Source organism: Mauremys reevesii, linkage group 2 (assembly GCF_016161935.1).
Source record: "Mauremys reevesii isolate NIE-2019 linkage group 2, ASM1616193v1, whole genome shotgun sequence".
NCBI classification, from domain to species: Eukaryota; Metazoa; Chordata; order Testudines; family Geoemydidae; genus Mauremys; species Mauremys reevesii.
This window is the reverse complement of record NC_052624.1, coordinates 144,851,544-144,863,565: the sequence shown is the minus strand read 5'-3', so window position 1 is coordinate 144,863,565 and position 12,022 is coordinate 144,851,544. Positions and strand designations below refer to the sequence as shown.

The following is a 12,022-nucleotide window of genomic DNA, read 5'->3' as shown; positions in this document are numbered from 1 at the left end:
TCCATTGTTACTTAACAAAGGTTTCTTTATTAATGACTTTGCGTTAAAGGGTTGAAACTGGGACGCAGACTGTGCTGGGTAGGGTGTGCAGTGATGTAAAGACTGCCTCTAAACTCGAGGAATGACAGGCTCCTGCTCCTAGAGCGGGCCGCAGTGCCGGACTGGTTGTTTCAATGGAGCCTGCCGTCCCTCCTTTTTGGGACTCTGTGTGCGGGGGCTATGTGACCTTGTTGCGGGGGAGGACGGTTACAGATTCCCCTGCTGTGTGGCTCTGTGGTCCAGGACAAGGACCGCTGCATAAGATCTGTAACCGCCCTCCCCTGCTACAAAGTCACGTACCCCCCCCCCCCACAGAACATGGAAACCACCTCCCATACCGACCAGGGTGCCTACTGACTGCACTGTGTGTGTGACCTGCTGCTGATTCTGCCCGTGTCTGTACCCTGGTAAAGGTGACTGTCCTATGCAATTACCAACCCCCTTCCCCACCCCCTGCTTCAAATACAGTCTTCTGTACAAAAACATGACGGAAACAGTAATTAACAGCAAAGTACTTTTAATAATCAACTAGACAGTTAGGCGATGAAACTGGGATTGGGGCTTGGGTGAGTCAGGAAGGGAAGGACTTCTCAAAATGTAGGGAATGAGAGCTTTTGGGTAATTGAGCACTCTGCTGGGGTGCAGTGACAGTTTTCACGGCCCCTGGCGCCCCTCCTTCTTGTTATTTTGGGTGAGGGGGGTATGGGACTTTGTGGCGGGGGAGGGCGGTTGCAGATACACCGCAGGGGGGCTCTGTCCTCCTGCCTGCGGTCCTGCAGAACATCCACAAGGCACCGGAGCGTGTCCGTTTGCTCCCTCATTAGTCCAAGCAGCGTTTGAGTCGCCTGCTCGTCTTCCTCACGCCACCTCTCCTCCCGTTCGCTCTGTGAGCGCTGGTACTGAGAGAGGTTCTCCCTCCACTGGCTCTGCTGTGCCGCCTCGGCTCGGGAGCAGCCCATAAGTTCAGCGAACATCTCGTCCCGTGTCTTTTTCTTTCGCCACCTAATCTGCGCCAGCCTCTGTGAGGGGGATGCTGGGGCAGGTCTGGAGACAGTCAAAGCTGTGTGATGGGAAAAAGGGAGTGAATTCCTTGCAAAGATACATTTTTGCGAACAATGAACACAGTGTAGTCTGTCTCTGTGAACAAGACCATGCACAGCACCTATCTCATGCGCACTCAGGACAAGTTCGAATTTTTGGCCTTCGCTTTCATTGCCTGGGGTCTTGCACTGGAGATCAGACAAGCGGGGCAGGACAGCAGAATCCGTGTAGCAGCCAGGCATGGTAAGCCGTAGACTTTAGGCTGCTTAAAACTTAATGTATAGCATTAAGGTCTCCAAAGCCATGAGAGACAGAGGATACAGCCGGGATACAACGCAGTGCTGCGTGAAAATCAAGGACCTGAGACAAGGCTACCAAAAAATCAAAGCGGCTACCAAAAAACCTGCTGCAGGCAATCCGGAAAGCATAAACTCTGCCCCTGTTCCACCCCCTCACGGCTGTCCCCGGGAAAGATCCCTGTATGCTGCCCCTCTGCAGCCTCCACCACGTGGCTGTAAACCGATGCTTATTGTTATGCAAAGGAAAAGTGAAGCATTCCCAATACTAACATTACACTAATTCCCCTAATTAAATGCCGAGCGAGATCACCCTGAGGGTCACTGAGGCAGACAGAGAGCGCATGCTGCGTGAAAGCCAGCACAAACCAGGGGCCTATGCTGCCATGCTCGAGGAGGCAATGCTCCCAGCATACCTGATGACAGCCTGGCGCGGAAAAGTGTGCTACCACGGAGCACCCAATAAGGCAGCTCTCCCCAGAAACCTCATGCGTAGGCTTTTCGATTACCTCCAGGAGAGCTTCGTGGAGATCTCCCAAGAGGATTTCTGTTCTATCCCCATATGTATTGACCTTCTTTTCACATAGTTTATATTCCTGTTCTTTAAAAAATAAATGTTTACATGTTTATAGCACTTACCGACTGATCCTTCCCCTGATTCAGAGTCCGAGTTAATGGCCGGGGAGGGTTGGTACGGGATCTCTGTGAGGGTGATGAAGAGATCCTGGCTGTCGGGGAAATCAGCGCTGTAAGCGCTGTCGCCTGCCTCGTCCTCCACAAACCCTTCCTCATCCCCATCTTCCCCATCCGCGAACATCTCCAAGGAACTGCCCGTCGACACTATCCCATCGTCAGAGTCCACGGTCACTGGTGGGGCAGTGGTGGCAGACCCACCGAGAATGGCATGCAGTGCCTCTTAGAAGCGGCATGTCTGAGGCTGGGATCCGGAGCGTCCGTTGGCCGCTTTGATTTTTTGGTAGCCTTGTCTGAGGTCCTTGATTTTCACGCGGCACTGCGTTGTATCCCAGCTGTATCCTCTGTCTCTCATGGCTTTGGAGACCTTATTGTAGGTCTTTGCATTCTGTTTTTTGGAGCGCAGCTCCGAAAGCACAGACTCATCGCCCCACACAGCGATCAGATCCAAGACTTCCCGGTCAGTCCATGCTGGGGCCCTTTCTACTCTGAGATTGCATGGACTCCTCTGCTGGAGAGCTCTGCATCGTTGCCGGTGCTGCTGAGCTCGCCATGATGTCCAAACAGGAAATGAGATTCAAACTGGCCAGACAGGAAAAGGAATTCAAATTTTCCCGGGGCTTTTCCTGTGTGGCTGGTCAGAACATCCAAGCTCGGACTGCTGTCCAGAGCGTCAACAGAGTGGTGCACTGTGGGATAGCTCCCAGAGCTACTAAGGTCGATTTCTGTCCACACATAGGCTAATTCGACATAGCCATGTCGAATTTAGTGCTACTCCCCTCGTTGGGGAGGAGTACAGAATTCGAACTAAAGAGCCCTCTAGGTCGAACTAATTAGCTTCCTGGTGTGGACGGGTGCACGGTTAAGTCGAATTAACGCTGCTAAATTCGACATAAACTCCTAGTGTAGACCAGGCCTCGCTTTCACAGTGCTGAGATGTGGGAGGGGGTGCAGGCTCTGGATGGGAGTGGGGCCGGGGATCAGGGGCGGCTCTAGGATTTGCGCCGCCCCAAGCAGGGCGGCACGCCGCGGGGGGCGCTCTGGCGGTCACCGGTCCCGCGGTTCCGGTGGACCTGCTGCAGATGTGCCTGCGGAGGGTCCGCTGGCCCCGTGGCTCTGGTGGACCTCCCGCAGCCACGCCTGCGGATGCTCCACCGGAGCTGCGGGACCAGCGGACCCTCCGCAGGCACGCCTGCGGAGGTCCACCGGGCTGCCGCCTCCCGCGGGCGCTGCCCCAAGCGCGGCGCTGGAGCTGGCCCTGCCGGGGATGAGGGGTTTGGGGTGTAGGAGGGGGCTCTGGGGTGGTGCAGGGGGTTGGAGTGCAGGGGGGGGGTGAGGGCTCCAGTTGGGGGTGCAGGGTCTCGGGTGCGGCCAGAGATCATAGAACCAAAGAAGATTAGGGTTAGAAGGGACCTCAGGAGGTATCTAGTCCAACCCCCTGCTCAAAGCAGGACCAACACCAACTAAATCATCCCAGCCAGGGCTTTGCCAAGCCGGGCCTTAAAAACCTCTAAGGAAGGAGATTCCGCCACCTCCCTAGGTAACCCATTCCAGTGCTTCACCATCCTCCTAGTGAAAAAGTGTTTCCTGATATCCAACCTAGATCTCCCCCACTGCAACTTGAGACCATTGCTCCTTGTTCTGTCATCTGCCACCACTGAGAACAGCAGTGCCAAAACAAGGTCGAAGTGGGTGAGGCCCTTCCTCGGGCACACAATGCTGGGGGAGGGGCGCAGAAAGCGATGGAGAGAAAAGAAAAAAAAAAGCTGCTGGCACAGAGATATTTATAACCCAGGTGATCTCCCACCTGCCGCCCCCGTGCATCCCTCGAGTGTCTCCTGGTTCCAACTTTCTCCCCTCCACTTCCCCGCCCCGAGCAGACAGTCCCTGTCTTTCCCCTGCAGCAACTGCTGCCGCAGGGTCCTAGTGCCCCTTCTCAACTGCCCAGGCAGACTGTGAGCCTGCCCTTCCCCATCAGACCCTTTCATTTTCCAATGGGCCTCTCCAGCAGCACAGCCCTCCCACCCGCAGTCACCGCTCCCCCACCCGCAGTCACCACTCCTGCCCCATGCTGGGCAAGGAGGCAGCCCCATCTCTCACCCCCAGTGAGGCTACAGTCAGGTGCAACAACAGGGGCGGAGGCGCACGCAGCACCCCCCAGCACCCACCATGGGGGAGGCGAGGGAGATTCCTGGACCTGAGAGGGGCCCTAGGAGCACATGCAGTGACAGTGGTGGGGATGAGTGTGCTGCTGGGGGGGCACAAAATGGGGGTCTGCTCCCCCAGAGCTTGTTGCTGCCGGCAGGGAAAGGGCTGGGGGGAGCATAGGCGCCAACTTATATGGGCTCTTGGAGCTAAAGCCCCAGGAATATTCATAATCAGGGGCTCTGCTCCACCAATATTTGGAGCTAGATTTTTCCCCCTCCCCGGAGCTTCCCTGCCTGAATGTAAAGAGAGCGCACAGCGCGTCTCTCTCTCCTTTGCTGCTGCTGCCGTAGCCTAAGGGCTGCAGCATTAGCATAAGAGGAATGCTAACTGCTGCTGAAGGACTCAGGAGGGGGAGGGGAGGTGAGGGGGCCTCCCCTCCCCTCCCCTCTCCTCTCCTGCCCCTACCTGGAGGAGACACAAACGGGCCAGGAGACACACATCACTCACCTTAGCAGCTGTTGGGGCTTCCGTGAGTGTTTGACCCTATGATTTTTTATTATGTTTGAGTGTTTGACCCTATGATTCCCCCCCTGCCCCAGCCCCAGTCCCAGCCCCTACTCCTACCCCCAGTGAGGCACAGCAGGCTGCACAGGGGAGGCAGGAAGCCACATGTGAAGGCAATGCCCCCTCCCCCAGCACCCACCAACCCACCCGCCACAGGAGGGATGGGAGAGGGAGGCTTCCTAGACCTGAGCAGCTAGGGCTTAGGTGAATTTTATGACACCTTGCTCCCCCGTCCCATAGCCAGCCACCACCCTGCCTACCCCACTTCTGCCCCATGCTGGGCAAGGGGCAGCCCCATCCACAGTGAAGTTATGGTGAGGGGCAGCAACATGGAAGGCCACCTATGCCCCCCCCCCAGTACCCATCATAGGGGAGGGGAGTGAGCTTTCTGGACCTGAGAGGGGCCCTAGGAGCATGTGCAGAGTGTGTGTGCCGTGGGGGGCAGGAGGGGTCCCTCCCCTGGAGCTTGCTGCTGCCAGTGGTGGTGATGGGGAGTCCTCTCTGGCCCTAGCCCTGGGGCAGCCTGTCTGCACCCCAAGTTCCTCAGCCCTGCCTCACCCCAAAGCCTGCACCCCCAGCACCGAGCACGCTCCTGCACTGTGAACCCCTCATCCCCAGCCCCACCCCAGAACCCTCACCTGAGGGGAAAAACATGCAACTTAAATTTGGTGGTCAGTTTGGAGTATCATTGTATTTAGCACAATATTTGATTATTTTACACCCTTCAAAGTATGTAACTGGTCATATACAGGTGTTTTCTCTGAATACTGTCTGTGTGCCTCAGTTTCCCCAATGCATTTCTTAAGGCTCTAGATGGTGGGATAAGGGGGTGTGATTGTTGTAAAGCCCTAGAGGGCCAGTGTGATGCCGTCTTCACAGAGAATGGCTGCAACCCTGCCTCCAGGCAACTGATGGCCTGGGCCACTCTCCTGCAAGGTGCCAACTGAAGGTGTTGGAGAACAAAGAGATCAGGTGGCCTCCTAATGCCTGGAAAAGAGACAAAGGCCAGAGGAGGGAGTGTTAGTGCCTGTGCAGACTTCCGGGAAGCGCATGGTGTGGAAGGGGATGCTGGGATGCTTTGGAACAACTCCATACAAAGCCAGTCAGGACTCTGGGGGCATGGGCGGCGAGTTCTATGGGCCCGTGGAGCCCAGGCCCCACCAATAATCCTAAAGGTGGGCCCAGCTCCAGCAATGTTTGGGCCCCAGGCCCTGTGCTTTGGGGGGGTCCCTGCGTTGCAATGCCAGGCGCTCTCACTGCAGCAGCAGCTCCCGGCAGAGGCCCCAGCAGCGACTGGGCTCACAGCCCATTGGCCGGGAACCCCAGCCAATGGGAGCTGCCGGGGGCGGTGCCGGAGCTGCCTGGCCACGCCTCCACAGCAGGGAGGGGGAGCGAGCCACTGGCAGCGTCTGAGCCCTGAGCCGAGCAGCAGCAGCGTCTGTCCCTATCAGACAGACTCAGCCGGTGAGCTGTGGGGGCAGCCAGACACAGAGACACAGCCGGGGAGGGGGGGTTGGTGGGGACAAACCGACACAGCCAGGGGGTTGTGGGACAGACACACACAGCCGGGGGTGGCGGGGGCAGCCAGCCAGACACAGCCGGGGGGTTGTGGGACAGACAGACACAAGGACACAGCCAGGGGGTTGTGGGACAGACACACACAGCGGGGGCAGCCAGACAGACACAGCTAGGGAGTTGTGGGACAGACAGACATAAGGACACAGCCAGGGGGGTTGTGGCACAGACACACACAGCCGGGGGTGGTGGGGACAGACAGACACAAAGACATAGCTGGGGGGGGCGTTGGTGGGGACAGACAGACACAGCTGGGGGGTGGTGGGGACAGACAGACACAGTCGGGGATGGTGGGGACAGCCAGCTAGACACAGCCGGGGTGTGTGTGGGACAGACAGACACAAGGACACAGCCAGGGGGTTGTGGCACAGACACACACACAGCCGGGGGTGGTGGGGACAGAGACACAAAGACACAGCCGGGGGGGGGGCGTTGGTGGGGACAAACAGACACAGCTGGGGGGTTGTGGGACAGACAGACACAGCTGGGGGGTTGTGGGGACAGACAGACACAAGGACACAGCCGGGGGGTTGTGGGACAGACAGACACAGTGGGAGGGGGGGACAGACAGACACAGCCAGGGGTTGTGGGACAGACAGACACAAGGACACAGCCAGGGGGGTTGTGGCACAGACACACACAGCGGGGGGGGGGGGGACAGACAGACACAAAGACACAGCTGGGGGGGGCGTTGGTGGGGACAGCCAGCCAAACACAGCTGGGGGGTGGTGGGGACAGACAGACACAAGGACACAGCCAGGGGGTTGTGGGACCGACAGACACAGCCGGGTGGTGGTGGGACAGACAGACACAGACACAGCTGGGGGGTGGTGGGGACAGACAGACACAAGGACACAGCCAGGGGGTTGTGGGACAGACACACACCAGGACACAGCCAGGGGGGTAGTGAGGACAGACAGACGGACACAGCTGGGAGGTTGTGGGGACAGACAGATGGAGCCGTGGGCGGGGAAAGGAGCAGCAATGGGCACCCCGGGGCTGGTATAAAATACACAGGATGGGGGGGAGCTTCCTGAGGGGACTATAGCAACACCCCCCGCAGAGCAGACCCAGGTTGCAGCTGGCTCTGCCCATCACAGCCCCCTGCCCCACAGAGACCCACACAACCCTCTGCCCCCTCGAGAGACTCCCAATGACCCCTGTCACTCCTCTCCAGAGAGCCCTCCCCTTTGTGTCAGCCCACTCCCCTCCCCCACTGCCTTCCCTCCTCCAAAGCTCCCTACAATCTCCCCCTTTGCCTTCCGCCCCCCAGCCCAGCCCAGCCCATTCCATTGGCCGGGAGGCTCCCAGTCTATTGGCTATCAGGGCCCACGGGAGCTGCACCTGAGGCAGGGTGCCTGCTTACAGATGCAGACCTGCCTGGCTGTGCCTCCACAGCACAGGGAGCGGGAGCCACAGGTGAGCAAGCCCTGGTCATCATCACAGGCCCAGTAATTCTCTGGATATTTAATTTCACTGAGGCAAAATGTGTGCAATTTTATGGGTTGAATGATTGAATGACATAATACCCACCTGCCCGCATTGTCCATCACTAAGTCCAGTAATTTTGTCAAGTGTTTGTTGCACAACATGGTGGTGCCTACCCCTACCTTGTGCTTCAGGGGGTGATGGGGTCCAGGGCAGCCTGTTATAGAACTACCTGATTAGTAATTGGATATGTTGGCTGGCATCTTTTTTTACGTGTTTGCTCCCCCTGACGTTAGAACCTGGCTACACCAATGGGGAGGGGAGCTTCCTAGACCTGTGCAGCTGGGGCTGAGGTGAATTTTGTGATACTGTGCCCCTCCCCAGCTACCACCCTGCAGTCCCCACTCCTGCACCATGCTGGGCAAGGGGCAGCCCCATCCCCAGTGGCAGCAGGAGAGGCCACACGTGATGGCAACCTCCCCCCTCGGTACCCACCATAGGGGAGGCGAGTGGGCTTTCTGGACCTGAGAGGGACCTAGGAGCATGTGCAGCGAACTGCGGGGGAGAGGAGGGGTCCCTCCCCTGGAGCTTGCTGCTGCCAGGGAGGGTGGAGGGGAGTCCTCTTTGGCCCTAGCCCTGGGGCAGCCTGTCTGCACCCCAAGTTCCTTATCCCCAGCCCTGCCCCAGAGTCCTCACCTGACGGGAAAAACACGCAACTTAAATTTGGTGGTCAGTTTAGAGTATCATAGAATATCAGGGTTGGAAGGGGCCTCAGGAGGTCATCTAGTCCAACCTCATGCTCAAAGCAGGACCAATTCCCAACTAAATCATCCCAGCCACGGCTTTGTCAAGCCGGGCCTTAAAAACCTCTAAGGAAGGAGATTCCACCACCTCCCTAGGTAACCCATTCCAGTGTTTCACCACCCTCCTAGTGAAAAAGTTTTTCTTAATATCCAACCTAAACCTCCCCCACTGCAACTTGAGACCATTACTCCTTGTTCTGTCCTCTGCTACCACTGAGAACAGTCTAGATCCATCCTCTTTGTAACCCCCTATCAGGTAGTTGAAAGCAGCTATCAAATCCTCCCTCATTCTTCTCTTCTGCAGACTAAACCATCCCAGTTCCCTCAGCCTCTCCTCAGAAGTCATGTGCTCCAGCCCCCTAATCATTTTTGTTGCCCTCCACTGGATTTTCCAATTTTTCCACATCCTTCTTGCAATGTGGGGCCCAAAACTGCACGTAGTACTCTAGATGAGGCCTCAACAATGTTGAATAGAGGAGAATGATCATGTCCCTCGATCTGCTGGCAATGCCCCTACTTATACAGCCCAAAATGCTGTTAGCCTTCTTGACAAAGGCCAGAGGAGGGAGTGTTAGTGCCTTTGCGGACTTCTGGGAAGTGCATGGGGTGGAAGGGGATGCTGGGATGCTCTGGAACCACTCCTTCAAAGCCAGTCAGGACTCTGGGGGAGCCTCCTCTCTGAGCAGACTGTCTCCAGGGCAAGAAGCTTACACCTTCCTGGGTCTGACCTCAGAGCATTCAGCATGCCCTTCCACACCATGCACTTTCCACAGTGAGTCCGCCCAGGCAGGGTCCTGGGGCAGCCAGAGGTCCCTGCACCCCAATTCCACAGTCAGATGTGACTCTCAGCCAGACAGTAAAACAGAAGGTTATTAGATGACGGGAACACAGTTTAAACAGAGCTTGTTGGTACAGAAAACAGAACCCCTCTGTCAGGTCCATCTTGCGGGGTGGGGAGCCCAGAACCAAGTTCTGAGTCTCTCCCCATTTCCCCAGCCAGCTCCAAACTGACACTCCCTCCTCTGGCCTCTGTGTCTCTTCCGGACAAGGAGGCCACCTGATCTCTTTGTCCCCAACACCTTCAGTTGGCATCTTGCAGGGGAAACTGAGGCACCCACACAGTATTCAGAGAAAATATTAAGAACATTCCCACTTCATCACAACAGGTGCAACAAAATATAATACTGTATATTGAAGTAGGCAAGTGCTGCTTCTGACTTTCCACTTTTAATTGACCCTTGTAATCTTGTGGCGCTGACGCGTTGTAGCTTCATTTTATATCGGCTTACAGGGCGGGAGCGGGGGGGCACCACCATTTTGGGCCCCACCAAAAATTATACAAACCTGCCGCCTATGCACCCAACTGTCATTCTGCACATGCTGAGCTGGTAGCTGAATCTTTCCTGGGTGCTGTTGAGGTGGATGCCTTCATGAGCCAATGGCGCAAGGGGTAGGTTGGGTCCTCCCAGTATCACTACTCACATTTCAACATTGCCAATAGTAATCTGCCAGTCAAGAAAGTCTCTGATTGTAACTTTCAACAGTCTTGTGTTCTTAACAATGCAAGCATCACGTATCTTCCCTAACCAGCCAACACTGATATTGGTGAAGCATTTTTGATGACCCACCAATGCTTGCACAACCATATAAAGGTAGCCCTTTCTGTTGATTGAAGAGGGGTGGCAGGGAGAGGTGACGCATACAGGGTAAGGGGGCCAAGGCCAGGGCTGCTGCTGGAGGGCAGGGTCTAGCGCCAGAAGCAGGTCCAGGGTCTGGGGAGAGAGGCTGGGGGTGGAGCCACAGCCAAGCTGCCTATGGGGCTGGCAGATGAGCTCACAGGTCCCATACCCTTGAGGTGAGAAGCCACTCCAAGAAGCAAGCAACAGGGAGAAGTCTTAGGCCACGCATCAGGGCTGGGGTTACATGTGTTATAAAACCCTAGCGAAGACATGCCCTAGATTAGCTGTGTCCTCAGCTCTACCAGTGAGTCTTATCCCAGAACATCCAGACATTCTGGAAGGCTTTCCATGAAGATCTGAAGTGAAATCCTCAACAATTTAATAAACAGCACATTGACCCTAATCATACAAACTTGTAAAGACTCTGGACAAGTCATCCAAGGTGGCAGCAGGAAAAAAAGAGGTAACATCCTATCAGCAGGCCAAATTGCTCACCACTTGCTGCAAAGAAAGAAGAAGTTTTCTTACAACAGTTGGCAGCAGTCACAAGAAAAACAGTGCAACAGGAGTCAGAAGATGCTAAACAAAGCGACCTGCACACAAACAAACAGTTTTTCAAGCAGGGGTGTACACGAGGGGGCCTGAGAAAGAGGGACCTGCTGGCACTTGCCGTGGAGTGTCTGCCGCAAATCGGCTCCTACTGGCCAGCGCCGCCCACTGCCCGGGAGCACGGGCGGCCCGTTATAGGCCAGGCTCACACACGCAGCTGAAGCCAGGGCTGCAGCGGGGGGGCTCAGGGAGGCTGATTTATACACAGCTGGTGCTGGGCAAACACCGCCCCGCCCCGCCCCTTGTCCCCGGGCAGGAGCTGGTTTGACACAAACCTTTCCAGGGACGAAGCCTAAACCGTAGCCCAGAGACCGGGGGGGGCAGTGACCTCCGAGCGCCTGGGGAGAGCGGGCCAAAGACCCGGCGGTGCCCACGGGGAGCGGCCGCAGCCACACGGCGTGACCCAGGCAGGAGGAGAAGGGCCGGGCCGAGGCGCCCCCCAGCCCCGCTGCCTGCGCGGGGACCAGCGCCCGCTCCGTCACCCCTCCCCCGCCCCGACAGGAGGCGGTGCCCGGCTCCTCGCCCCGCCCCACACTCACCGGAGCGCCCGGGGCTGCCGGGTCCCCGCTCCCTTCCCCAGCGCCCAGGTTCGAACAACTGGCGCCGCACGGTCAGTTTTACACACACACCCACCCACCCAGGATAGCGCTGATTGGCCATTAGCGCAGCCACTCACGAACCTACTGCCACCATGGGCCAATGGGCTGTTTATTAGGGAGGTTCGGCAGCAACACGTCACCCAGTGTGGCCAATGGGAAGGTAGATCGCTCAGCGAGCCAGGGCTGCGTTCTGTGGGGCGGGGGGCAGGCAGGGGAAAGGCAGCGTGGAAATGTTCTGGTGCCGGATAGTGAGCGGCGCGTCTGTTCTAACTGTGCACATCTGCCCCCCCCACCCCCACCAGGGCTGACCCTGCAGCTGGGCTCCTACTTACCTCAGTGGGACTCTTGCCTAGAGATCAGCTGCCTGGCATGGTGCCTACAAAGCCCGCTGGTCTTGGCTAGACAGGCGAGAAGCTGCGCCTGTTCCTTTCCTTACGCCTTTCTTTCCTTCCTCTGATGCCTAGTTCAAGGGGGGGGGGAACATCCCCACAATACAAGTTGCTCAGAAAGCTCTGCCAGCTCTTCACCCTACTTCACCTCAGGGCAGT

The 12,022-nt window shown here is 57.1% G+C and overlaps 1 long non-coding RNA gene across 5 annotated transcripts; it reads right to left on the bottom strand.

Moving 5' to 3' along the window:
- Positions 1-1,045: 1,045 nt before the first annotated feature.
- On the bottom strand, positions 1,046-11,769 carry LOC120398941. 5 transcript variants are annotated; one of them, XR_005594838.1, is made up of 3 exons: positions 11,415-11,523; positions 9,932-10,767; positions 1,046-1,099 (listed from the first exon to the last, which is right to left on the bottom strand). It is a non-coding gene; the product is annotated as an uncharacterized LOC120398941 (long non-coding RNA). The 5 variants fall into 5 exon arrangements; XR_005594836.1 differs by lacking the exon at positions 1,046-1,099 and adding an exon at positions 5,708-5,768; XR_005594837.1 differs by lacking the exon at positions 1,046-1,099 and adding an exon at positions 7,955-8,001.
- Positions 11,770-12,022: the final 253 nt, after the last annotated feature.